Consider the following 26,546-nt stretch of genomic DNA (forward strand, 5'->3'; position numbering starts at 1 on the left):
ATACTTGTCCTACATTGTTGTTTTACATTTTTTAATAGTTCTTGCCAATTTCATGTGCTACAGAAGATACCCCAGTAGATTGTCTTCAGAGGTGTATCAGGAATGTTCGTTCTTGGTTAAACATTAATAAAAAGAACATATTTTCTAATCACCATTATAGGTGATAGAGATCAGACTTCCCAGTAACTGTCGGAACTCCAATGCATGCTAGTCCAGCTTTGTGTGGCAAAGACCAGCTCTGAGACGCGTTGGCCAGCCTTGAAGAGCTTTTCAAGAGAAACCTGGAAGAAGACGCAGCCCTACCCTCTGCGCAGGAACGGCTGTTGAGCTGAGGTTGTCAGGCTCGACCCTCATCTGAGCTATGCTGCAGCTGCCCTGCACATGCCTGTGCCTGGCCACACACCCCACTGATCCAGACCGAGACTAACGTCCCAGTTTGACCTGGGAATTGCCTCAACGTTCTGATCTTGCCTTGTGATCACCGGACTCAGCCAGGTTACTGTCTCTGGGCTACCACGACTTGCTGACTTGTGTTCCTGGCTTCACCTCCGACCTGCCTCATCGCCAGGAACTTGCCTGACCTCTTCACTGAACCTTGTGCGATCTCTATTCTCCTCTGAACCTCATTCCTGTCTCCAGACCTGCCCTGCTTCGGTCCCGCGGGACAGGGCCGTGGCTGGCAAGTCCCTTGCTCTGCCGGGCTTGTTAGCACGCTCTGCCCACGGCTCCCCAGCCCTGAGGGCCAGACGTCCCTCGCTGGGGCTGACAGTGATGCTGGAACTGGGAGTACAGACCGGATACCCACAAAATAAAGGTCTGGCACCGTGTTAGAGCCCTGCTGAGCTGGGAAGAGAATCCAAGAGCATCCTGCTAAGTGGTAAGAAATACTATTTTGTACTCAAACACTGTAGCCTTTGTAAGGGATGCTGGCAGAACAGCAAAGTAAAACTTCTCAAACAGTCATTTCAAAAGCAGAATTTATACTGCTTCAGCTTGACATTGAGCAAAAAAGAACCTCGGCTCCCCGCAACTGTTTGTGGTGTGGGATGATCCCACACGACAGGAACAGACTGCCAATGCGCTGATTAGCCTGATCACAAAGGAAGTCTTCTGCGGATCAAATTTTAGTACTGGGTCAGTTAAACAGCAAATGAACATAACTAGTGAATTACAGTATCACCACCTGAATGACATCAAAAGCAAAGTCACATACACAAGAAAACTGTACAAGATTTCCTCCACCCTGAGCGAAATTTAACATTAACAAGAAAATACACCAATGTTGACAAGTAAACAAGTGATATGCTGTAACACACTATAGAGAGATGAAGATAGCCTCCATAATCCTGTTCCATTCAATCAAAATATTCAAAGCACTTTAAATTCTTAACAGAGAAACAGTTTTGTCAGATAAAAAGTCATCTAGAGGCAGTGTGGTGCTGAGCACCAACTGAGAACACTCGGTGCCGCGCATTATCTAACACTTACTGTAGATTATAGCCCCTATCCTGACACTGGCATTTGACAAGCGAACAATTTGCAAATTTGCATTTTCTGATTCTTTCTGAGTTGCCAATTTTAAAGTTGCCCCACAGAATATAACAGAATATATTCTTCTCTTCCTTCTGTTAGTTCACAACTTAAAATAACAGCATACATCAAATCCTGGTACTTGACGTAGGCATCAAAACGTACATTTCCCACAGTGATGGTAGGAATGCACAAGTTCTTGGAACCATGGCTTGATAAAAGAAGGGTGAAATCAGAGAAAATATGGGCCATCTAATTGTCCTTCATGCTTTTCCACTGGAACACATTTGAGCTCATTAGATACATCTCTTAGACTACTCTGGATACATAAAACCAGTCAGAGCCATCGGTGCAGAGCTGCTGAGCTGATTTTGTGAACTGCTTCCATCACTTGCCCTCACCAAATGGTCTGTGGCTCCCCCGCCATCACCGCACATCACAGCACGTGCAGCGAAACAGCACAGAGAAGCCCAGCCTCGCTGAGGGTGGTGTTTCCACAGTCAGGGAAGAAATGAGAAGGCTCAGCTAGCTCAAAACAAAGGCGCAGCACTCACCTAGGAAAGGTGGCCCCTCGGCCCCCCAAAATGCAAACAATTCAAGTGCTTGGGCAGCAGGTCAGCAAAAGAAATGCCTTCAAACATTGCCACAATAGATTTTGAGTTACAAACTTTCTCCCTCCCCTTTACCTGTCTTGGTCCCTTATCCCTATCTGGGCATTTCAATTACAGCTCAATAGGAACATTTTTTCTGCAATTTCAGTGCTGAATTGGGCTGGCTATACTTTCCATGCCTAGAGCAAAAAGATCTAGACAGGGGAAGAGCCAGTATGTGCAAGGTACATGTCTTCTTTGGAGAGTTAATATTGAGTTTGAGCAGTCATCCCTGAATCACTTACTCTGCCACAGTAAGCAACCTTGAGATTAATCAAACCATCAAAAGAAAGCTGTATATGCGCTAGGATTTCTTCCCGAAAGGCACAGCAGTGACCTTTTTCCAAAAAAACCCCAACAAAAACAACAAACCAAACCCCAAAAACTTAATGAAGCCTCTCCACCAGTGACCCTTATATTACTTTGTATTTTCACACAGAACCTAAAATATGTGTGGGTATTGAGTCATATTTTTTGAGCTCAATTTACTGATAAGGTAAATTGATGACTGGGTTGACAAATTAATCTTTCCTGAAAGATAATCAAAATGCATCTAACGTAAGTACTTGCTTTACTGTACCAATATCAAACAAAATTATTATTACTTTTACCAGTCATTGAATACAGTGGAACCAAAATCCCTGCCCTATAGCCTCAACGCAAAACTTGTTTCTCTCATTATGAATACATGTTCTGGCTTGATCCTCATCTATTATTTTTTGCTGATCAGTTCTTCAGCTCCTAGAAAGGAAACAGCAGGAGGCTATTGCCACAGACTGAATACCAAATTCAACTGTCTTCTCTTAAGTATATACAAAATATAACAAAAGCACAGGTGAAATATCACTTTTCTTTATATTGTAACTTATAGGCACCTTGACATGACACAACAAAACCTATTACTGCAAGCGAACAGGAGTGGAGAGGTCTGTGTGCTTTCAGAGGTGCATATATAAGATGATTAGGAACTCATTTTTCAGAATACCTAGAATAATACAACTCATTTATTTATTTTTATATTTAATTTCTTCATACCTTAAACTGCATAATAATTTTGAACCATTCTTAGAGCTGATCCATCCTGTTTACAGAATGACACAAATGTTTGTAGAGAAGTACCACCTGACCATGTTATTAAGGTTTGCAACTTAAAATGTATAAAATACTGTTACCTTGGGTAACCTTTCACACAGATGCTACCTATTGCACAATTGACTCCATAAATATGGCATCATGCTGAGATCCATGCAGATCAACAGCCTGATGGGGCTTTCTACATTGGCTCTGTAATCTTCTGAATTAATAGAATCGTTGACAGATTTAAAGGCTGGTAGGCTCTGCCTGTATCAAGACAGGACATAGTTTCCCAAGAGAGACATGCTGACAGCAAGGAATGGGAATGTGCAGGATTAGTCCTGCACTCCACCCCACTCTCTGGAAGGACGTTGGCTCTTACTCCACCAGGCTCCTCTGCCTCTTCTCCAAGACTGACCTCTTCTGCTTCATCGTTCCAAGCTGTTTTTCTCAGTCCTATCCCCTCCCCAGCTCTGGCTTCTTAATCCACAAGTACTCCATACACTTAACTGACTCTGGTATTCATTTCTTGGGGTGGAGAGTGTCAGAGCCCATCCCCCTGCATAGCAACAGGTAGGCTCACTTCTGAGCTTTTTCTTTGAGTTTGATTATATCTTTGTCTTTTCGTTCAATCTTTATCCAAGAGCTACCTAAATATGATTTTTGCCATCACTAGCACAAAGCCAGAGGCTTGGTGGGCAGCTGGCAGCGCAGGGTTGAGCTGGTTTTAGCCATGGCAGCAATCGCCTGGTGGCCACGTGCCCATGTCCTCCCTGCGTTGGCGTCGCTCTGGGAGCTCCCGGTCAGGGGTCTGGCACCCCCACTTAGTCACTGCGGGACAGACAGACCCTCCGGGGTAACGGGGCTGGGGAGGGCAGCCTGCGGCTCCCAGACTTCACCTGGGAAGCAGGGAGGAGGAGGAGGCAGGCTGTGGTAAGACATTACATAAAAATATCCCCAAAGAGAGCCAAGGCTGAGGAGAAAGGGACCCCCACCATGAATCTCCCTCACCAAAGACCTCAGACTGCTGAAAACTCATTATAATTGTCCCCTCTTTCCTCTTCAGAAAGACTGACGCTGTCAGCCCCAGGACCCAGAGGAACATTGGAGGAATGCACAGAGCAGTACAGTGAAGGAGCAGCTACCTGGAAGCTTCTCTTGTATACAAATTTAAAAGATATTTTAAATTATTTTTTCTTATTTAGTTAATATGGACTTCCAGACAATTAAAATATTACATTGGCAAACAATAAGTTCCTGTTTGAACATATATGGTGTGTTCCCTTTTAGTAATAACAAGATCTTGAGTCTAACATTCATCACTTTGTGCTGAAACAGGTTTTGCCTATCTTTAATCTGTCTACCCACTTCCTTTGGCTCCCATCCGCCTATCCTAGTTCCTTTTGTAATCTCAAGTTACTTTTTTTCTTAAGTTTTGGTACACCATTGGCTTCCTGTGTTTGCTCAGCCAGTCCTACTGTACCCTCTCGCACCCCTAACTTACCCTTCTTACCCTGCCACCGCATTCCTGAGCCCCTCACTGTTACACAGCCGTTTACATTTCTCTGCCTCCTCCTCACTCCTAGTTTTTCTCTATTCAGTTCCTAGCTTCCCCCTCATAAAATAGTAACAAAACACAAGGCGAAACAGATAAAGACAAGAAGGAGAGGTCTGGAAGCCTGTGATTTCCACACAGATTTCTGAAAACCAGAAAAAGGGTCAGGAGCTGCATCCGCCCTCCCCACATTCATCAACGGGTTGCAAAGAGAAGGGGGGTTCTCCTGCCCCTTTGGAGAGGCTGTAGCTATCAGCGTGGAGGTTCAAGAGCTAAGGAAAACCAGAGATTGATTTGTTTGCTGAGGTGAGAAAGAGAAAGGACTCAGGAATAAGGAATTCATCAGTTCTGTGTCATAAGTTTTTAAAAGATGAAATTTACCTATATTTAAAACCAGGTTTTCTCACAGTACCTGCTCTTCCTGTTTGAACTGTAATTAATCCACATCCCTTTCTGCCACCTAAGCCAGATGCTACCCTTACCCCATGCTGCAGTCCCAAGCCCGTGACATCCAAAGGGGCTAGGCTTTAGAAAGTGGTTGTTTTCTGTTTTCAGGTTTAAAGAAAAAAAAATTTACGGCAGAGAAAGAAAATGTATATATATAAGGAGCAAATTTTGTTCCGTGAAAAAAGATGTAGAATGGAGGATTTGGAACCCTCCAAGCAATTTTGCTCTGCCTTCAAGAACAGAGAATGCTGTCATTACTTGAACTACTACACTGAAACTGATTTATACTGGCCATTATAGTAAAAGACCAGGATGCTGTCTTGCAGATCTACACCCAGGCTTCCTCTACCTTCTGTTTGGAAAAGGTTTGCAGAGCCATCACAGCTCTACATAACTGTCCCTTTCTTCCCTGTTCCTTTAGGAGCCTCCAAGGGGCCTGAGATTCAGTGCCTGTTGGTGCAGGTGTTAGTGCATCTGTCCTCCGGAGGACAAAAATCAAACCAGACACTGCACTGAGCAGCTAACGCAGAGAGCACACTTTGAGATAAAGTTGTTCTGCACTTGGAAACTCTTCTTTGAAAGGTAACCCTGAGAGATAGGCCAAAGTGTGGAAGTTTTTGAAAATGTAAGTCTAGAAGTCATGAAAAACAAGAATAGGACATCTAGACTGTAGGTCCTCATCACAGGTCCCACAAAACTCGGGCATTTGGCATATTTAGTTCTTCATTAGAGGATTTCCACAATACTGTATGATCGACAACTGTCTTAGAAACTTCTCCTCAGAGCTGATTCCTACACCTGTGAGCATGGCCATGGCCCTGCTGTCTTCCCTCTAACAGGTATGTCACCCGAACTCAGTACATCATGGAAGTATTGTCACTTTCCTCCATAAGTCCTTTTACATAGCACATACCGCTTCAATGATGTTGGTCCTCTGACATGCTATATGCTTTTGCTGCAATTTTAGCTACAATAGAAATATGAACTGTCAGGGTTTGAATGTACCTATGTTTTAAACTGAAGCAACAGTCTCAGCATGATTTAATTAAAAATTTTGTTTGGTTGTACCATCAACTTATATTCTGGAATATACCTAGATTTACTAACAAAGTAGTTGTTTTCATTCATGTTGTGATAAAATGGCTTCAATAAAAATAATTAGGTAGCTGCAGTACTTATATGCACAACATTAACATTTAGATATACACATTCAGATGTGATGTTCTCTACAATGAAGCAAGAAACCCTGGGATCTTATAACATGGCTTCGTATCAAGGGGCAGCCAAAGCTCAGAACAAAACAACTGGAGAGAAGCGGGTTTAAAGCACTGAAATTGCCTATCTAAGGATAATGTTAATGATGATAATGATTTATATTGTACTGCAGAGACATGTATAATTCTATGATGACTAAAATAAGAAAGGAAAAATTACAGTTGGCTCAGTTTTAATTTTTCAGGCTTAGCTCCTTTTTTCAACCAGTTTAAGAAAAAAAAAAAAACTACTATGCGAGAGAGACTGAAATAAGCTGCAAGAAGGCATAGAGTAGCTTTGGGATTGAAGTAGGGAGCAGTCTTGGGACAAAAACCATTCTGCATCAATAGTGTATACATACACACACAAAGGCAGGAAAAAAGATGAATCATCCACACAGGTTCAGAGGCCCAGCCATGCTTTCCACTGCCCCAATTCTGGAAAATGGGATAGCAGCCGCAGGGTGGTCACTGCCCAGTCGGAGAGTGCAGCTGGGTTCCAGTGCTCACTACTCACAAACGGGAGAAAGGCGCAGAGAGGTTCCTTGGGTTAGTTTCTTCTTGCATTATTCTTGCTGTGTTTTGCCATGCTTATGCTGCTTTTTCAGTTGGATGAAACTCAGAAGTGCAACCAGAAGAGTCCCTTAGAGTAGCGTCACCTTTGGGGATCCTCGGCAGAATGATGATGGCACCAGAGGTCAGGAGCAGGAGGTATCAGTCACAAATAGACGTGGGACATCCTTCAAGATGGTAAAATTTAGCTTATGATAAAATGCTATGTATGCAAAGTCTCTGTAAATGATGACCACATGGGGAATATATTTTGTAATCCAAAAATATGATGACTCCAAAGCTATTTCTAGCACAATAGTTAAGCATTCTTCAGAAGTACTGCCTTGGTAATTCTTGGGTAAAGCTCCATCACACAAACTAATATACTTTGATATAACCTGTCACAACCTTGCTGGACATATTCACATGGATATTTTCCCCTGGAGAGAAATCATTTTGGTTTCATGAATGGTAACCATGGAAATATCAGATCAGCCAAGGTTTCAGAATCCAGACCTGTTTATCAGATTTCACTTTCCTAAAGCATGTTTAATATAATGGATATAATAAACATCAAATACATTAAATTGTCCAAGCATTTAGTTATAGTCATTTGACACAAGCCTAACACTAACCTGGACTGTACTAGCTACGAGCTGTCAATAACTGCAGGATATAATTTGAGGCCAAAGGACCTTCCTTGGTATCTGCTTCTTTCCTGAATGCTCTAACAGTGTGTTGGATGCATTGTGCTGTTGAATGTGATGCATAAACATTATCTGCTATTTTCGCTAAAAGTGTGTGTGGTTAGCTATCTTTCCCGGCTGCTGCACTCAGATTTAGAGCAATTACAAAGGGAGAGGAGGAAGGGCTTCCAGGGGGAGGCAGAGAGGGAGAAATGCACAGAGGGGAGATGCTCTGCTCAGAGCAGAAAGCAGACCTTGGCCATACTGCAGAGAAATCTCTGGGGGAAAAAAACCAACAAACACAAACCCTTAGGAGCCTAGAGGGATTGTATGGTATCTGTTCAACTCAGAAAAATCTCTGAAAGCTGCTAGTGTACAAGCAAAAAGAAACAACTTACAGCACATAAATACAAAGGGCAGACTTGATTTTAGAACTTCGACTTTAAACTGCCTATACGCCAGCACTGAGGCTTCACACTTTCCAGAACTAACATGCTCTAATTAGATAACCTTATTTCTAACAAAATGTGTATTTCGGGAATAGAATATTCTCTTGCCTTTTGGTATACTTATTTTAAAGTGAGGTGAGAGTAGTTCCACCAGGAGGCTCAGATTCAATCACAGACTGAGCGGTGTTCTAATATAGTATTTTAAGTTTTTTCCTTAGAAAAAGACAAATGGATTTGCAAGAAAGCAGAGAATGTGAGTTTTTTAAAGTATAGGTAGAAAAATATAATGTGCGATTTCAATTTTTATCATAGACAAAAAAAAATTTATCACAGACAAAAAGAAATTAAAACTGGTAAGAGAATTGACCTCATACTAAAACTGATCTAAAGATTTTGGAAAGACCAATAAAACAAGCATAAACTTAGTGGTGCATTTGCTACTGTATCTGCTTATGAATATCATACTGACATGTAACAGTTTGCTGTGACTTTCTGAAATTCTTCCATACTTTTGAGAAAGACAACAAGTAAAATGAGGACAGCCACAAACACACACACACAGTGTTTGCCCATTTGCCAGGAAAGACCTCCACAAGACACCTGAAAACGTTTATTATCTGCTGCAAAAAAACCCCTGAATGATTTGGGGAATTCCATCACATTTTTTAAACATTGAATCCTCAGCTGTGTGAATTCTCAACCAGCAGCAACAGTCATAATCTTCTCTGAATAAACTCACATGCTTCTCCTTCAGGGTGTAGTTTCATATTATACTTAATTCAATCTAACAGCAGGCGGAGGCCAGAGGGGGTGGACCTGCATTCTCCCCACTCTTCTGCCTCTTCCCTTGTGTTAAATTTCACAATTGTGCAACTCTGCAGTGACTCCCATCAGCTTGCTGATCTGAGGGAAAACTCGCAGGTTTTCATGAGTTAGCTTTCCCTCCAAGCAGGGAAGATTTACCGTGACAAGTCAAACTCAAACAAGGAGCACACAAAAAGTGATGTGAGGATGAGAGGGCTATTGCTCCTTTCCATGGCAGTTTTGAGACCAAACTAAGCATAATATAAACTCATGTCCTAAGGCTGCACCTATGTTACTCTTTCAGTCTGAAGCAGTTGTATGATTTTGAAGTGAATCCATGAAGTAATGGCTCCACTGAATGTTGGTTCAGTTTGCAGAATAGCTACGGTGCATGCGAACTAGATTCTTTTAGGAGGAAACTGAGCTGAAAACATTGTCCAGAGGTACACCAAACTTGCTTAATGTTCACATGACACCCAAAAGGCTCTTGAAAGGTTTAGGGGCTTGGAGCTACTCTGTAGTGCTTCTCATTCTGCACTGCAATGTGGGAGCTGACCCATTGCTGTATTCTCCTCATGAAGATGAAAGCCCTGGTCTTTAAAGACCCTAAACAGCCACCAGACCTTGGGTGTAGCAAACCAGACATATCTCTATTACAGAGATCCTGAGATCATTTTCACATGGGAACAAAGCACTGAGCTTTCCACTCCTTTGGATACCCACACCCTCGACCCAAGATCACACAGGGGAAAGTACTCAAGGAGAGTGAACTTTCCAGCATTGCTGAACCCCACAGAAGACCCTTGTGAAGAAACATTCAGGGACACGTCTTTGATCTGCTCTGTGTCCCACATTGCGTGGTGCCAAGGCTTCTCACTTCAGCCAAGAAATTGAGCAGAGTGGGGTGGTGGTAACAGAGTCTATCAACTGTTCCCACAACAGTGAAGTAATCCATCAGGTCCAGGTCCATCTAGGGACTTCAGTCATGAGCATCAGGAGACAGGGCTGGGGACAGGACTGAAGACAAGCTACAGTGCATGTCCAAGAGGTCCATCCAGGAAACAAGCTACCTGTAACATATGTCCAAGGTCCATCCAGGTGACAGGGCTATACACAGGAATGGAGACAAGGCTACCTACAACAGGTGTTCAATGTTCATACAGAGACAGGACTGGAAACGGGTACACCTACAAAATGGCTCTGTGCCCTCACGATGCTGATGTTCAGTCTCAGTGTCCTACATTTTCTAGCTAAAGGCTAGTCCCCAGGACAGACATAGAAAATTTTCTAGAAACTTCAGCATTACTAGTGCACCATTCTGTAAATTTATCTTGCAGGTGGGGGCAAGGAAATTCCCACTCTTCATTTACTACCACTGGCCTCTGAATGCCTTACTGATACTATGTTGACAGCAGACAAAGAACACTATCATAGGTAACTAAAATTGTTCTGGATGGAGTAATGAAATGGAAATGACATTAAAGATACCAGTATATAGCAATGTAATGTTAACACATTCATTTCAAGGACAACCTGCCTATACATTTATAGAGTAACATAAGCAAACTCAAAAGCAAGTTCTGTGTCCCTGTCACTCTCACAGCCAGTCTGCAAGTGCAGTCATCTTGTACAAAGCTCACAGAGAACAAATAGATTGTCACTTGGCTGCAACACTTGGTAAAAATTGGCCACGTTATCTATCAGGGAAGCAGTATACATTTTCTTCAGGCAATGCACCGGAATACATTCAGAAAGGCTCTTCAGGTCTAATTATTTCAGTGAATACTTAAATAGTCCTCATTAAATAATTCCTGGCCTTTTCATTTGATAGAGTTCTTCTCCTTTAAATGTACTCTCTAAAAATGTCTGTCAAAGCCTCATATTTACAGTCAGTAGCTTCCATTGAAAAGTGATCTCTCCTTAACACCATTTACATTGTAATAGAAAGTTATCCTATGTACAAGGGAGCAATGATTGGCGCCCTGCTACAGAACAGTAACTGTCACTGGTATTTCTTTAGCATTATACAAGAACAAGCGTAACTTAAAAGTTCCAAGTGCAAAATACAGATTAAAACAATAAAAAATTCATAAGTGAAATAAGAACCAAAAAGAACAGTTGGTGTTCTCAGCAGAGTTCAAAGTTAGAAGAGATGTTACTACTTTCGGGATGATAAACACCAGTACAACACTTAAGAACAGTTGCAGAGGCCAACAAAACCACAGAAACAAGGGGTATATCAGAGCCTGTGGACCCAGGAGTCCTTCCTAACCATTGGGACCGACTGTAACCAGACAACCGGTTACAATGAGATATGGGCATCCACTATGACCCCACACTCCTTGGTTTCCACTTGAAAGAAACTTGCCTAAACGAGCCGAGATGGAGCTACAACCAGACACCCAGAACTCCATGTCTGGACAGGTGGTGGACAAGTGCAATGAGACACAATGACCCTGCAGGGTAAATACAGGCAGGGTCTACGGATACCTCTAAGTGGCTGACCACTCTGTTCCCTAAATCAGAGTATCATTCATATCAGCATGCAGCCTGCAGTTACAGTCTCAGTGTGTTCAGACTCTGGAGGGCAGAAACTCAATTTCCTCTCTAAACTGTCACATGACCTAGGATTTCAAGAACAGAGTATTCTAAAAGTCTACACTCAAAATATTAGTAATTAAAAACAATGAGTTCCACACGGAAGATATATTATAAACCCTTAAATAAAAATAAATTTAGATGGTATTTTTTAATCAAGATGACAGGTTGTATTGGATTTGTGAGGCGAGGTTTTGGTAGTGGGGTGGGGGGGCTACAGGTATGGCTTCTGCGAGAAGCCGCTAGAAGCAAGACTTGTGACCCATGGGGGACCCACACTGGAACAGTCTGCTCCTGAAGGTCTGCACCCCATGGAGGGGACCCATGCTGGAGCAGCTCGTGAAGGACTGCAGCTCGTGGGAAGGACACGTTGGAGAAGGCTGTGGAGGGCTGTCGTCTCCTGTGGGAGGGACCCCACGCTGGAGCAGCGACAGAGTGTGAGGAGTCCTCCCGCTGAGGAGGAAGGAGCAGCAGAGACAACGTGTGATGAACTGATCGTAACCCCCATTCCCCGTCTCCCTGTGCTGCTGGGGGGAGGAGAGAGAGAAACCAGGAGTGAAGTTAGGCCAGGAAGAAGGGAGGGCTACGAGGATGATGAGGGGACTGGAGCACCTCTCATATGAGGAAAGGCTGAGAGAGCTGGGTCTGTTTAGCCATCAATCTCATCAATGCTTATAAATATCTAAAGGGCAGGTGTCAAGAGGATGGGGCCAGACTCTTTTCAGTGGTGCCCAGTGACAGGACAATGGGCAAGGGGCACAAACTGGGACACAGAAACTTCCATCTCAACACGAGGAGAAACTTCTTTACTCTGATGGTGACCGAGCACTGGAACAGGCTGCCCAGAGAGGCTGTGGAGTCTCCTTCTCTGGAGATATTCAAAACCCACCTGGTCATGATCCTGTGCAACCTGCTCTAGGTGATCCTGCTTTAGCAGGGGGGTTGGAATAGATGATCTCCAGAGGTCCCTTCCAACCTCTACCATTCTGTGGTACTGTGATGGGTGGAAGGAAGGTGTTTTAAGATTTGGTTTTGTTCTTCATTATCCCGCTATGATTTCATTGGCAATAAATTAAATTAATTTTTCCCCAAGTCGAGTCTGTTTTGCCCGTGACGGTAACTGGTGAGTGATCTCTCCCTGTCCTTATGTCGACCCATGAGCCTTTCATTATATTTTCTCTCCCTTGCCCAGCCGAGGAGGGCAGTGACAGAGCGGCCTTGGGGGGCACCTGGCATCCTGCCAAGGTCAACCCACCACACAGCTTCAATGTAATATTCATAAGTGGAGCAATTCACAGTATCCAAAATATTGTAACTTTGAATGTAATTGAGAATTCTTTAATAGTTATGAATTATTTGGAACACTTGAGGTTTTCGCTTTTTTTAGTTAGTACATGTTCAAAATCTCAGAGAAAACCTGAAAATCACTAATGACTCAAAATACCCTTTTAAAGAAATACCTGATATTATTTTCATTAATTAAAAGCATTATTTTGATTCTAGGAAACAGAAAAAAACAGTGATTTATGTAAAATATATTTCCTTTAGTCATTATTCTGTAGCTTATGAACTTCGCTGAAATACGAAAAAACAATCATGTGCCGCAACTTTGAAACAAATTGAATTTGAGCAGTAAGACATTTCTCTTCTCATAGTAATATTCTCAAATCCCTGTGGTTTCTGTAACTTCTAATAATGCAGTGAGTTTGTTTTAATCTTGATTTTCCCTATAGTTGTTTTTTTAAAAATCACCATCATTTAAAAAACCCAATGCAATTGACAGTGGCATTTGAAGGCATTTTGAACTGAGTTCAAGAAGTAAGCAATGCCATTTTAGATGCTGTATTTCCCACAAGAGACTGTCTGTCCTCATGTATTTGTATCTTTTTGTCTTAATTTTAATAGTTTTGCCCCCTGATGCTACCAAAAGGCCATCAAGATGACAGTGGAAGAGGTAAGAAAAGTCACACTGACTGCGCATAGTGTCCTGTCAAATAAGTGAAGAAACTTTATTCCACATTCATTGCTCCTTCCCTCCCTCCCCACTTCTTTCACTGCAAGCTTTCTGCTCAACAAGAACAGGCGAAGCTTTTCCGAGCAGTAGTTGATGGGGAAATCTTTCCCATCGGGCTTCATGCTATCATCCTGCAAACCCGTAGACCTAAAAGATCCTGGTTTTAGAAAGTCTCCGACTTAAAAATAAAGGAGGTATCACAGTGTGACAATCTTGGCAGAGCACTGATGCCACAGAAGAGAATGGATGTCTTGGCAGAACTGAACGCTTCATTCAGTCCCTGAAATCTTCCCTTCCTCCATGCAAATAAAGCTTCCCCCCGCCCCCCCCCCGCCCCCTTCCCCTGCATGTGGGACCATCTAATGAAAGAACTGAAAGAAGGAAAGCAACTTGTTTCCATGGGGTACGGCATCTAGGCCCCATCCTTTTAAGAAGAAGCATGACAATTCAACAGAGAAGTAAAACTTCAATATTAATCTCTGTGCAACTTATGTTATGAAAAGCAATTAAGATTTGACCTTTTTGATATAAAAATGGTCCGACAGAAAATGACCTTGAATTTCTGCCTTGAAACTCTTCAAAATCTTATTCCTACAGATTTTCAAGGGGCTGAAGTTCCACAAAAGAGAACTTGTAATCTAATACATATTGTTTAAATTTAGCTGTGATTGTATTGGCCTTTTCAAAGCCTCTAAGTTCTTTTGCAATTCCATCTTACGAGAAGGACCAATGTCAAACCAATGCTGTAAGGTGGGGATTTTTTGAGATTAACCTCTAACCATGGCATAGTAAGTCAAAGTAGATATTGCCAAGCTTGTGAAAATCAATATAGAAGCAAATCTACAGAATGTACTTTTAACCAGGCATTTAGTATCTTTATTTTTACTTCCATAGTTCTTTTCCATAAGGATGATGCAACTGCTCCACTAGTAATTTGAATAGCCAAAATCAAAAGTCATTTTCTAAGTTCTTTAGCCAAGCAATACCTTTGAAATTAATGAGAGGTCACTGAATTAAAGACCAGCTGCAGGATTTGTATCTTCCATTAAAAGTCCTCCTGCCTGCTTACAAGTCACATTGTACAGTATTCCCCTTTGAGATTTAGCTGCAGTAAAATTAAACATTAGTCAAAACAGATTTAATGAGTTAATTTTTTGAATAATTACTTGCAAACTTTAGCAACATTGGTGCAATACTTTCAGACTGAGCAATTCAAAGGAGCCTAAGGGAGGAAGGCAAGCACATTTCATTGAAACGTATAAAATGTCAGCTGCAGTAAGTGCATGTGTTTGCATATAATATTCTATTTATAGCTATTATCAAGAAATATAGCATGTAATATTTTGACAGACCTTCATGGAAGTACTTTATTCACTCAGACTGCAGGCATCTATGAAAGTGTTATCATCTTTTCCAAATTTTACTACTTCTAGTTTTGCAGCCCCAGATTCTGACCTGGGAACCATGACTGAATGGTCATAGAAGTACTGTGTACATATTTTTCATCGTCATGAAATGACGATAAAGCTTAAGGACACAAAGTCATTGATTATAACTGTAGAAGCAAAGAATGAAATATGTCCAAAAGCCAAAAGAGAAAGTCAGAAGGGGATTCTGACTTAACTGAAGATGGTAGATTGGAAAGTCTTGTATCTATTCCTAGATCAGCTGAGTATCAGTGATGATCAATAGAGAAAAAGATCTCGGTCCTTTTAGACACATCTGATTTTTCAGAGAGAGTTAATTGGTAAGGAATTACAGTTATTAAGACTTCAGGGCCCTCTGGTCTTGAAACTCATGAATATGACATCACTCCAGTAAATAAATTATTTACCTCATCAGACATTCCAGGGTGGCAAAACCATTGAATCATATGGAACAGATCACTGCTCATCAAAATATCTACAGCTTTCTAGTATCAATAAGAGAAAAGGAGGGAGAGAAGGAACAGCTATAAATATGACAAGAAGCTAAATCAGAACTGAAATGTTAAGAAAAATATGGAAGCAGTAGAAAATATTAGATTGTAAGATGGCCAGAAAATTATATTAAGACAGAACCACAGAATCACAGAAGGACAGGGGTGGAAGGGACCTCTCCGGAGATCACCTAGTCCAACCCCCCTGCTAAAGCAGGATCACCTAGAGCAGGTTGCACAGGATCACATCCAGGCAGGTTTTGAGTATCTCCAGAGAAGGAGACTACCAAGTCATGTTTTATACCCCCAAAAAAGTGTATAGCAGATTAATTGTAATTCCTCCTTGTTTACACCATCAACTACGTTGAATAAGAAACAAAACGTCAGCTCAGAACTACAGCACATGAATGCCTGCTGAGCGTTTGTAATGCAAGAACGTGTCAACACGAGCGGCTCACGCAGCATTGGGGCAGGAAGGTCCTGCTCGACCCAAGGGCGTTTCAGTTACTATCTGTCTTGGCGTAACCAGTCCTGATCCAGCTACCAATCTGCTCTGTGTTAGACTCCATCCTATCTCATGCATCACACAGGAAACGCTTCTCGTAGTTTATTTGATGAAACATACCTACTGTTATATTTTACAAGCTAAATTCAAGCCACTTGAACTCTGAACAGCAAAATAGTGATATCAAAACAACCTCTTCCTGTACAATTTGAATAAAAAAAGCAAAATCAACCTTTAAAATCCTATCCATCTTAATCATTGGATTAGATTAAGACTATTTAGCATTATTACTGCTTAGCATCACTTAATATAGCTTTAAATTATAACAGGATAAAGTAAAAAAAAAAAAAAAACAACCAGTAGATCCAAGAAATTGTACCCCAGGCTGGTTGCACTCTTAATGAATGATGTGCCACTGTTAAAATACTCTCGTAAATGTAGTCCTGTTTTTCACTAAAGTCAGCATTAATGCAGAAAGCTGTACATTAACTATACTGTCTTTCTAAATGACTAGCCACAACTATATCTCTTCACTGTGTATATTGTGCCTCATTTTAAACAAAACAAAAGTCATCCATAGTCTGTTTTCAGCAAATGCTTTAAATAATCAAAACGTGACAAGGTTTATATTATGCATGGTACCAGGGTTTTCTTTAACTTTTACTCATCAGGGAATAAAATCATGGTTATTTAAACATCGTTGATGTTAGGAGGTTCATGTCACAGATTCTCTTAATAACATGAACAAGGGCATTTATTGTAATGACATCAATATCCCTTTCTGTTATTGGGGTCTGTTTTTTAAGCTGAATATAAACTGTCATCTATATTCAATGCAAAGGAATAAAGCAATGTATTATCAGTGCCTCACTGCAGAAAAAGAGATTAATCTTGAAAGAGTTGTGTATTTCTGAGCCACTAAAATAAAGACATTTAGAGAGGCATTAACGGATTTTCTTTTATTTTTATTTTGTTACTTACTCTGCTATATGGATCAGTAAAGAAAAAAGCTAAGTGATTTAAGTGGAACCCTATGTAAAAATTAAACCAGAAGGCATGAAAAAGATTTTTGGTTAATTCTTCATTTTGTAGGTGCTAAGACAGATTTTATTAGTAAAGCTGGCTGTAGCAACATTTACATGGATTTAAAACACAGTTCAGACTCAGAACAAAATTGAGCTGTAGTAGTACAATCAGATTCTTATAGTGCTAAGGAGGGTAACGCACAATCTTTTGTTATTTCTATAACTTCTGATTAGAGCCAAAAATAAAGACTCAACGAAGGTGAAGGCCTTGAAAAGTCTTTAACTTCAAATGTAAATGCTATTGCCTTCTTAATTACAGCACTAATTGAAAACACTGGTGGGAGGGAAGTTGAGAGAAAAAGGAAAGGAGAAGAGGTGGATGAGAAAAGAATACCCAATAATAAAAGTACTACTCTTTCGACATCTAACTTCAAGTATTTTTTTAATCAGGAAAAAAAAAAAAAGTCTAGGAAACGTAAATGCTGCTACAGAAGCTGTTTCAGATTGACTTCTGTAATTTTCTGCATAAGCGACACCTCCCTTTTCAAGAGCAGATTTATAAACACCATTATGTGTGGATAAGCTGTATCTCTTTTGCTCATTTCATCAACAGGATTAATGTGGACTGGACAGAGAAAATTAGAAAGCTTTTTGCAAAAGCTTTTCATATATGAAGTCATTTATGCCCTGACGTTTGCATATCCCCAGGAAGGAAAATGCCATATATTGTGATGTAATATATTTAGCAGATTAGGACAGAAAGTGGAGGTGATGATTACTTTGAATTATTAATAGGGTCTTCTGTTCTCATCAGCAACTTGCAATGATTATTTCCTCCTAACAGTTACATTTATCAATTTACATACACTACATTTCATTGACAAATTATTTGGCCATGAACTCCCAAAGATCTGCCAGAGCTCTCTGTTAATCAACTAGAAGGGGAAAATTGGATAGCTGAACTACAAAGCACTGATTATAATTGGATCAGTTGTATGAGTGTAATAAAGAAAATCCTTGTAATGTTCTATATCTACTAGTTTAGCGTTTTCACTAAAAGTGACTCAATATAGACTAATGCCTCCAGATTGATGTTGTTGAAATGCTGTTATTACATTTAGGTTGAAGTGGTTAAAATGGGTTTAAACTAAAATACTACTTAAAAAACTGGTTTTTAGAGTAAACAAATTTCATAAGGAGTAATACAGAAGTAAGAAGGAATGATTAACTGCATTATACCATCCCAACTATATATGCCTCAGCTTATGGAAGGGAAGGTATTCCAGCATAGGCAACTACTTGGCTTTGGTGGGCAAGATCACCTAAGCACCAGGAGTTAAACCCCAGGTGCAACACTAACTCATTGTGAAGATAACCGTGCGTATATTATTCAGTAAACCCATAAACCTGAGCCAAAAGTTAAGGAATAATGATGTCTCTCTTTCACAGAGGGAGAATGGGGAAAGAAGGCAGTGACAGGAAGGGGAAAAGAAGAAAACTAAAACTTTGGTGTGACTTTTCCTGCTGCATTCTCTATACGGTGCCCAATACGACAAAAGGAAGACTGCAGCCTTCAGAGGGCCTAAATGGGGGGGCAGCGGAGACAACTGCCATCTGCCAGTGTTATCCTTCACGGCCCTACAGCTTCCTTGCTTTCAGCCAGCAAAGATACCTCGCCAACACAGCTGTCTTTGATTCCTTTCTTCCAGGGCCTGACCTAAAGCAGGGTTGCTTCTACCAGGTTTCAACTGGACACCTCAGTGGAAAAGCGATTACCACCGTGAGATCAGTACTCCTCCACCCCAGTGGTCTCCAAAGTGGGCTGCGCACACGCCAGGCACGGTGCAAGACAAGTCACTGGCATGCAAAAAGAAAATACATTTAAATACAAACACTTAATACATAAAAAGAAAATAAAAAATAGTATTTCTTTCATTTTTATCTCATCCTTTTGGTTTCCTTTATGTTTTATAAGGTTCATAATATATTAGTACAGTAGTACATGTATATAATCTATAAATAAATAAATATCCATATATCACACATGCACGCTCAAAAATGTCTAACTAAGAGGGATGCACGATCAAAAAAGTTCGGAGAGTGCTACCGTAAGCCAGTAGGGATGCTGGTGCAGAAACACTGGCCAGAATCGACAGAACCTGCTAGGCAGTTAGTCCTCTTGAAACTGATGTCTGATTTGGGGGCGGGGGGGGAATGCTATTGCTTTGAAGCTAGCTGAAGCCCCCACTGAAGCTAGAACATTTCTACCAAATATTTGGGACCTATGTTTTTTTCTTTTTTTTTTTTATAAGCTTTGAAGAAAGCATTTTTATCTAAGCTAGAGACATTTCTTTCACAGTGGTCACTGGTTCCTGTTAGCCATTCATGAATACAGTCAAAAAAAATCAGTAGCTATATTGGGAACCTTTAAGGTAACTTTCACAGGATACTTGAAATTAGGCAAACCTCACACTGTACTCAGTTTGATGCTAATCCTATTGCAGCTATATTCATAGTCATCTCTGTGATAATATTTATGGTGAAGACTTACAAAATTAAATGCAGAAGGAATATTTAAATGAAAAAAATACAAGTATTTAATCTTGATCTAGTTCTTTCAAGATAACAGATATAAATGCAAAAGTTGTACTATATCATCCTTCTCTATACCTGGGAAGTTGGAGGATATTTCTCTACAGAGACTGAAGAAGTACAGAGCTGAGAGCTGCAGTGCAAAAGTCGTCTTCTTTTTTTTTTTTTTTTAATTAAATTAAATCTTTGCACAAATTAGCAGTGTGCAGGAACAAGGTGAAAATAAAAGAGGTAGTGGAAGGTCAGAAGGAGGCAGAATATTTATTCACAATTAACAATAACTGGGACTACATCTACTATGAGCTGAAAGCACAAGGGATTTTAAAAAGCCCCTTTAAGTTTAACGTATTAAAATCTATAAAATCTTCCTTAACAGCTGAAATGGCAACATGCCTAGAGAGCGCACAACATCAGCCATTCAAAGCACCTTGCTATCAAATCATGAGATGCCTGTGGAAGTAGAACTGTGTTCATTCATGCTGTTCCTGGAATTCAACTACATATATTAGTAACACTTCATGTGCACTTTTGATATTCAATATACTCAAGTATCAAGGAATGCATAGCACACTTTCCACTACAGAGCGGTCAGAGTTGAAGCAGCACCATTAAAATGTTTATGTCAGTCCCTCAGAAGTATATAGAAAATACAAAGGAAAATCAGGACCAAATCCTCTGCACATTATCACATATGAACAAGGAGAGACCACCTAATAGTTTAAGAATAATAGCACTTTTAATTTCTAAAGTAAGGGAAAAAAACACCTCAAAAAACCCCAAACTCTTTTCAAAGTGAACTAATAAGTCTTAAATTTCCTGTATCAAACACTACAGCAAATACAACAAAATTATTTTGTATCAAGACAGATCATGGTAAGATACAGGATCCACTTTCAATGTGACAGGAGAAATTACTGCTGTTGAGATGAGTGTATTTTTGAAAGCTATGACTGATGAGACATCTATAACTTCTAATGCATTTTTCTAATGCACTAATGCATTTTTATTGAAAATCTCCAGTTTCTTAAAAGATTGCACTGAAAAACAGTTATGCTTTTATTACAACCAAGAACCAAACAAAGCCAGCTTAATGCAAAAGAGCAAGTCAAGCAAAACCACTAAGAGGCCCCTGTGGATGAACAAGGAGGTCCTGGGCAAAGTCAAACAAAAAAAGGAAGCCTACAGAGGGTGGAAGCAAGGGCAGGTAGCCTGGGAAGAATACAGAGAAACTGTCCGAGCAGCCAGGGAGCAGGTTAGGAAAGCCAAAGCCCTGACAGAGATTAGTCTGGCCAGGGATGTCAAGGACAACAAGAAAAGCTTCTATAGGTATGTTAGTGATAAAAGGAGGACAAGGGAAAATGTGGGTCCCCTCCGGAATGAAACGGGTGACCTGGTTACCCAGGATATGGAGAAGGCTGAGGTACTCAATGACTTCTTTGCCTCAGTCTTCACTGGCAAATCCTTCAGCCTCACTGCCCAGGTCACAGAAGGCAGGGACTGGGAGAATGCAGAACCGCCCACCGTAGGAGAAGATCAGGTTTGAGAATATCTAAGGAACCTGAAGGTGCACAAGTCCATGGGACCTGATGAGATGCATCCGAGGGTCTTGAGGGAACTGGTGGATGAAGCAGCCAGGCCATTCTCCATCATATTTGAGAAGTCCTGGCAGTCTGGCAAAGTTCCTGCTGACTGGAAGAGGGGGAACATAACCCCCATTTTTAAGAAGGGAAAAAAGGAAGACCCAGGGAACTACAGGCCGGTCAGTCTCACCTCCATGCCTGGCAAGATTATGGAGCAGACCCACCTGGAGACTCTGCTCAGGCACATGGAAAACAAGGAGGTGACAGCCAACACGGCTTCACTAAGGGCAAATTGTGCCTGACAAACTTGGTGGCCTTCTATGATGGGGTTACAGCGTCCGTGGATAAGGGAAGGGCAGCTGATGCCATCTACCTGGACTTGTGCAAGGCATTTGACACTGTCCCGCATGACATCCTTGTCTCTAAATTGGAGACACATGGATTCAATGGATGGACCACCAGGTGGATAAGGAATTGGCTGGATGGTCACACGCAAAGAGTTGTGGTCAACGGCTCAATGTCCAAGTGGAGAACAGTGATGAGTGGTGTTCCTCAGGGGTCGGTACTGGGACCGGCACTGTTCAACATCTTTGTCGGTGACATGGACAGTGGGATCCTGTGCACCCTCAGCAAGTTTGCCGATGACACCAAGCTGTGTGGTGTGGTCGACACGCTGGAGGGAAGGGATGCCATCCAGAGGGACCTTGACAGACTGGAGAGGTGGGCCCGTGCAAACCGCATGAAGTTCAACAGGGCAAGTGCAAGGTCGTGCACATGCGTCGGGGCAATCCCAAGCACATCTACAGGCTGGGTGGAGAATGGATTGAGAGCAGCCCTGAGGAGAAGGACTTGGGGGCGTTGGTGGATGAGAAGCTCAACAACACCCGGCAATGTGCGCTTGCAGCCCAGAAAGCCAACCGTGTCCTGGGCTGCATCAAAAGAGGCGTGACCAGCAGGTCGAGGGAGGTGATCCTGCCCCTCTACTCCGCTCTTGTGAGACCCCACCTGGAGTACTGCGTCCAGCTCTGGGGGCCCCAGTACAGGAGAGACATGGAGCTGTTGGAGTGAGTCCAGAGGAGGGCCACGAAGCTGACTGGAGGGCTGGAGCACCTCTCCTATGAGGACAGGCTGAGACAGTTGGGGTTCAGCCTGGAGAAGAGAAGGCTCTGGGGAGATCTAATTACAGCTTACCAGTTTCTGAAGGGAGCCCACAGGAAAGCTGGAGAGGGGCTGTTTATCAGGGAGTGTAGTGACAGGACAAGGGGTAATGGGTTTAAGCTGAAGGAGGGTAGATTTAGATTAGATGTGAGAAATAAATTCTTTACTGTGAGGGTGGTGAGGCACTGGAACAGGTTGCCCAGAGAGGTTGTGGCTGCCCCCTCCCTGGCAGTGTTCAAGGCCAGGTTGGATGGGGCTTTGGGCAACCTGGTCTAGTGGAGGGTGTCCCTGCCCATGGCAGTGGGGTTGGAACTAGATGGTCTTTAAGGTCCCTTCCAACCCAAACCAGTCTATGATTCTATGAAGAGTAACTTAGCCCTTTGTTAGGGACAGATAAACTAGCCTGGATGAGGTTTTGGCAGGAAGGATTAGTAACTGTTCCTGTATCTGCATTCGGTCAAAAGTGATCAGGACTTGCCAAAGCAAGGAAGTGCTGAGAGCAGGAGGTAAGGGCTTCATTTCAGCAAAACTGCAGGGTTCAGTGAGTTAGGTGGAATATAAACTTAGGCAATAGAGAAGAAGAAAGGTATCAAAAGAGAGGATGCGCAAGAGAGAAGTCAAGGTCACCTACACAAGCTCAGATGGTGAGAAGCAGAAGGTAGGGGTGGTGAAGGGAGAGAAAATGCTATGCCTGACTACGATATTTCTTTGCAAGTCAACACAAAATTGCATTTGTTTCCTCAAGAACAGCAACAAGATAGGCTTTGTCTTCATCTGTGGAACAAAAAAAAAGGGGTTGTCTGGAGGTCTGGGAAGCCTTCAGCTGGCTGCATTTTGACTTATTCCTTGTACAAATGCATTGTTACACAGCTTCTGTTTCATGACCATTTCATCTCTAAAACTGCTCTGGGGATAAATCATGTTTGTGTGGAGGGACGCTGTTGTCTACAGGGCCAATGGAATTTCATAACTTGCAAAATGTGCATCAGGAAAAGAAATAACTATCTGCTTATAATAGCTGAAGGCAATCCAGTGGAATTGTATCAACTTCTGCTGCCTAATTCTGTTGTTGTAAAGATTCGTTTGAATCCCTGTCAGGTATCCTCTGCTTCTCATTTCTCTGTACAGCCTTCCAGATATGCAGGGATCCTAATAACCAGATCAGGAACTGACATACAGATGTGGTGAATACTCACAGCAGCAAATGAAGCCAGTATAAATGGGTATTTTCAACCTAAGTCTTTGGTCCTCCAACTGCAAGCAGAGCATCATATGGTTCCCTGACTGCTCTGCCTTATCCTCCTGTCCTGCTCTTCTCTAGACTCTGCCCCTGCTTCACCTTCTTCATTCTGCTCCATTCCACCCTTCATTTCCCAGACCCTCTGATTCTGGTGTGCGACCATTAAATACAAGTCTTCACTTTATAGACTGAACCTAGGTTCTTCCAGATGCCTCATCTACATTTTGAATCAAAGGTTCCTCCTCCCCAACTTTTCCCCCCATACACACATGTAACTGGGATGCTAAATGCCCCTGAAGATCTGCTTCTGCACCTCTTGTCATTGGACTCGGAAGGACCCCTCCTTAACCTGGCAACACGGAGGGAAGGATGGGATAACACTGAAGAGATTGCCCTCCCAGCTCCAGTATTCTGCCCCATCGTACATCAGATTAGGTAGACGGCAACAAGCATTGTAGAAAAATAGAGATTTATCTCTAAAGATCTGTGCAAAAGTATGTTTCATTCCCCTGTTAATAGCAAGGCCTTTTGACACAAATCTGTAACAACAAAAATGATGATGATAATTAGTTGAAATTCTCTTCAAAACCTCAGTATGTGCATCTTGAGAAGGAAATATTCAACCTGGAAGGTTGAAAACGAAATATTCAACCTGAAAGGCACAGCTTGGCAAATAAGGAACAACTGAAATCTAGGTTTAATACAAACCAGCAGGCAGCATTAATGACAGACACTACTAGAGTCTCTGTCCATGATTCTTCAGAACGGACGCCTTGAAGCACCTTGGATACCTTACTTCTGTTTCAGTGTTTGACATCAATTGTCCATGGCCATTCAATACTGCCACTGTGTTACAGAATTTGTTCTCAGCTGTAAACCAGCTACTTCTAAGCTATCACAAAAACGGTATCTAGTACCTTTGACCCACAAGCAATAAGCACTAAAAATGAACTTTCCCAGACAAGGTTTATCAAACTTTCGTGCAAACACTCTAAATTCAAGAACTCTGTAATAGCAAGGCACTTTCCCTCAGCATTGTCCTCAATCTTGTCTTCCTCCAAACCTATCTTTCCTATCCAAGCTCCTTCCTCCAAACAGTTCAACATCTGATAAGTAAGGATGGGGACAAAAAGAATGCTGTCAAATGATTAAAGCAGAGCCCAGCAAGGTATCATAAAAAGGAGAGCTAGAAGGGCTAGAGAAATAATCTTGTCACTCGTGTCCCGTTCTTGATAGATATTCTACATGTCCTTAAGCTTCAAATGATAGTTTTTACTGTCTCCTTAGGCAATCTATTACAGTACTTATCTGTCCTTAATGGCAAACTCCTACTGCTCTAATTTTTCAACAAATGGCTTGTGAAAAGTAGTCTGAACACAGAACCTCACTCTGTAAGACATAACCAAGTTTTACATTAAGAACAATGTATTTCCTGAGATCAGTATTTCCACGTTTATTTCAAATTAGTGCAATATTCAAGTGTCAGGCTTGCAATAAGACATTTAAATTGTGAATGCAATAATTAGAAAGAGTTGTCAGATAACTTAGTATCATGCCAGCAGTGAGCTAAGGTAGAGAATACCATATGGAGTACAATCTTCATTGACTTACATATCAGTACACGTTGGTATGTAAAGTACCTGCTGGTTTTTGTGTGGTTGTCAATCTACTTTTTTGTGGTTTTGGGTTTTTTTTGTTTTTCCTGGTATTAGTGAAACAGAAGAAATAATGAAAGGCAAGCTAAGAAAGAAGTGCCACCTGGCAGCCCCAGATAAGGCTTTCAGCCTGTAAGACCTTTTCTTAGGGCACCAAAGAGAAAAATATCTATATCCTTATTGTCATAGCTTCTCTGCAGTAACTTTGATGAGATTAAAATAAAATCCGATACCTTAATTTCACAAGCATGCCAGCATTATGAGTTTGGCAATGCTAAATATTACTGTGTTAATGCTCTCACGGAGGTGATATCTCAGGAGGGTACTTGGCAAGCAGAAGAACAGGGAGAGCATCTGTGGAGGGGGTGGTTTAAAAGTCTTGTTGGAGTTGGTGCCTTCAGAGATATATCTATCTGGGAATGATACGACCCATAATACTATTGTAAAAGATATGGAGGTACTGTGAAAAAGAAAATCACACCAACTCTGATTGCTTGGACATTTGCTAGAAATTTCCCTTTCAGCAACAGAAGCTTATCTGCTGCAAAACTGTGAAACCAGTTAGCTCCCTGTAGAGGATCAACAGGAGTAATCTGTTTTCTTTATGCACCTCACTATGGAGACCAACACAAAGACCCCACAAATGCTATATTAATGGAAATACAAAAACAATTGCACAACTTTTTACTTCATCTCATTTTCTTGCTTTTGTACCAACTTCTTCTCTCAGTATTTTTTTAACCGTTTCCTTAAATATTGGACTTCCATATAGTGAGTACAGACAGGCCCAAAGTTAATCAGGTTGCTCTGAATGATCAGATCACAAGTCTGATGTTTTAATCTAATAAACTGTCAATCTGCACAACATAATTAACTAATCACATTATTAATCTGAGTTTTACTAACTGCTGCAACCACAACTTATTTCCTATAATGAACATTTTCTTTAAATCTTCCTTTTTTGGTAATGGTCTCAAACTAATTTATTGACCAAGTCTAACAGGATACAGAGTCCATCACCTTTCAGGTCTCTACTTCTCATAGCCAAAAGATCAAGAGATAGCAAGTACAAGGTGAAGCAGGAATATTGAAAATACTAACCTCAGTAATTACCCAATCACTTTCTCTTACTTCTAAACCATATTCTCTGACCTTAACACTCTTACACGTGGTAGTACACATGAAGCCAGCAACATCAACTATTGATGTCAATCTGGCGTAGGAAATTAGGCTTGGTACATCGTAATAGTTATCAGAACAA

The 26,546-nt window shown here is 41.4% G+C and overlaps 1 protein-coding gene and 1 long non-coding RNA gene across 8 annotated transcripts in view; one reads left to right on the forward strand and one right to left on the reverse strand.

The window, feature by feature from the left end:
- The window catches only part of CTNND2 (catenin delta 2), a 692,458-nt gene that overhangs the window by 391,133 nt on the left and 274,779 nt on the right, over positions 1-26,546 (reverse strand). The window lies entirely within an intron of this gene.
- On the forward strand, positions 172-18,947 carry LOC142600433 (uncharacterized). The gene is made up of 4 exons (XR_012833906.1): positions 172-877; positions 7,118-7,259; positions 13,504-13,552; positions 18,770-18,947. It is a non-coding gene; the product is annotated as an uncharacterized LOC142600433 (long non-coding RNA).

The sequence above is a fragment of the Balearica regulorum genome, chromosome 2 (assembly GCF_011004875.1).
Source record: "Balearica regulorum gibbericeps isolate bBalReg1 chromosome 2, bBalReg1.pri, whole genome shotgun sequence".
NCBI lineage: Eukaryota > Metazoa > Chordata > Aves > Gruiformes > Gruidae > Balearica > Balearica regulorum.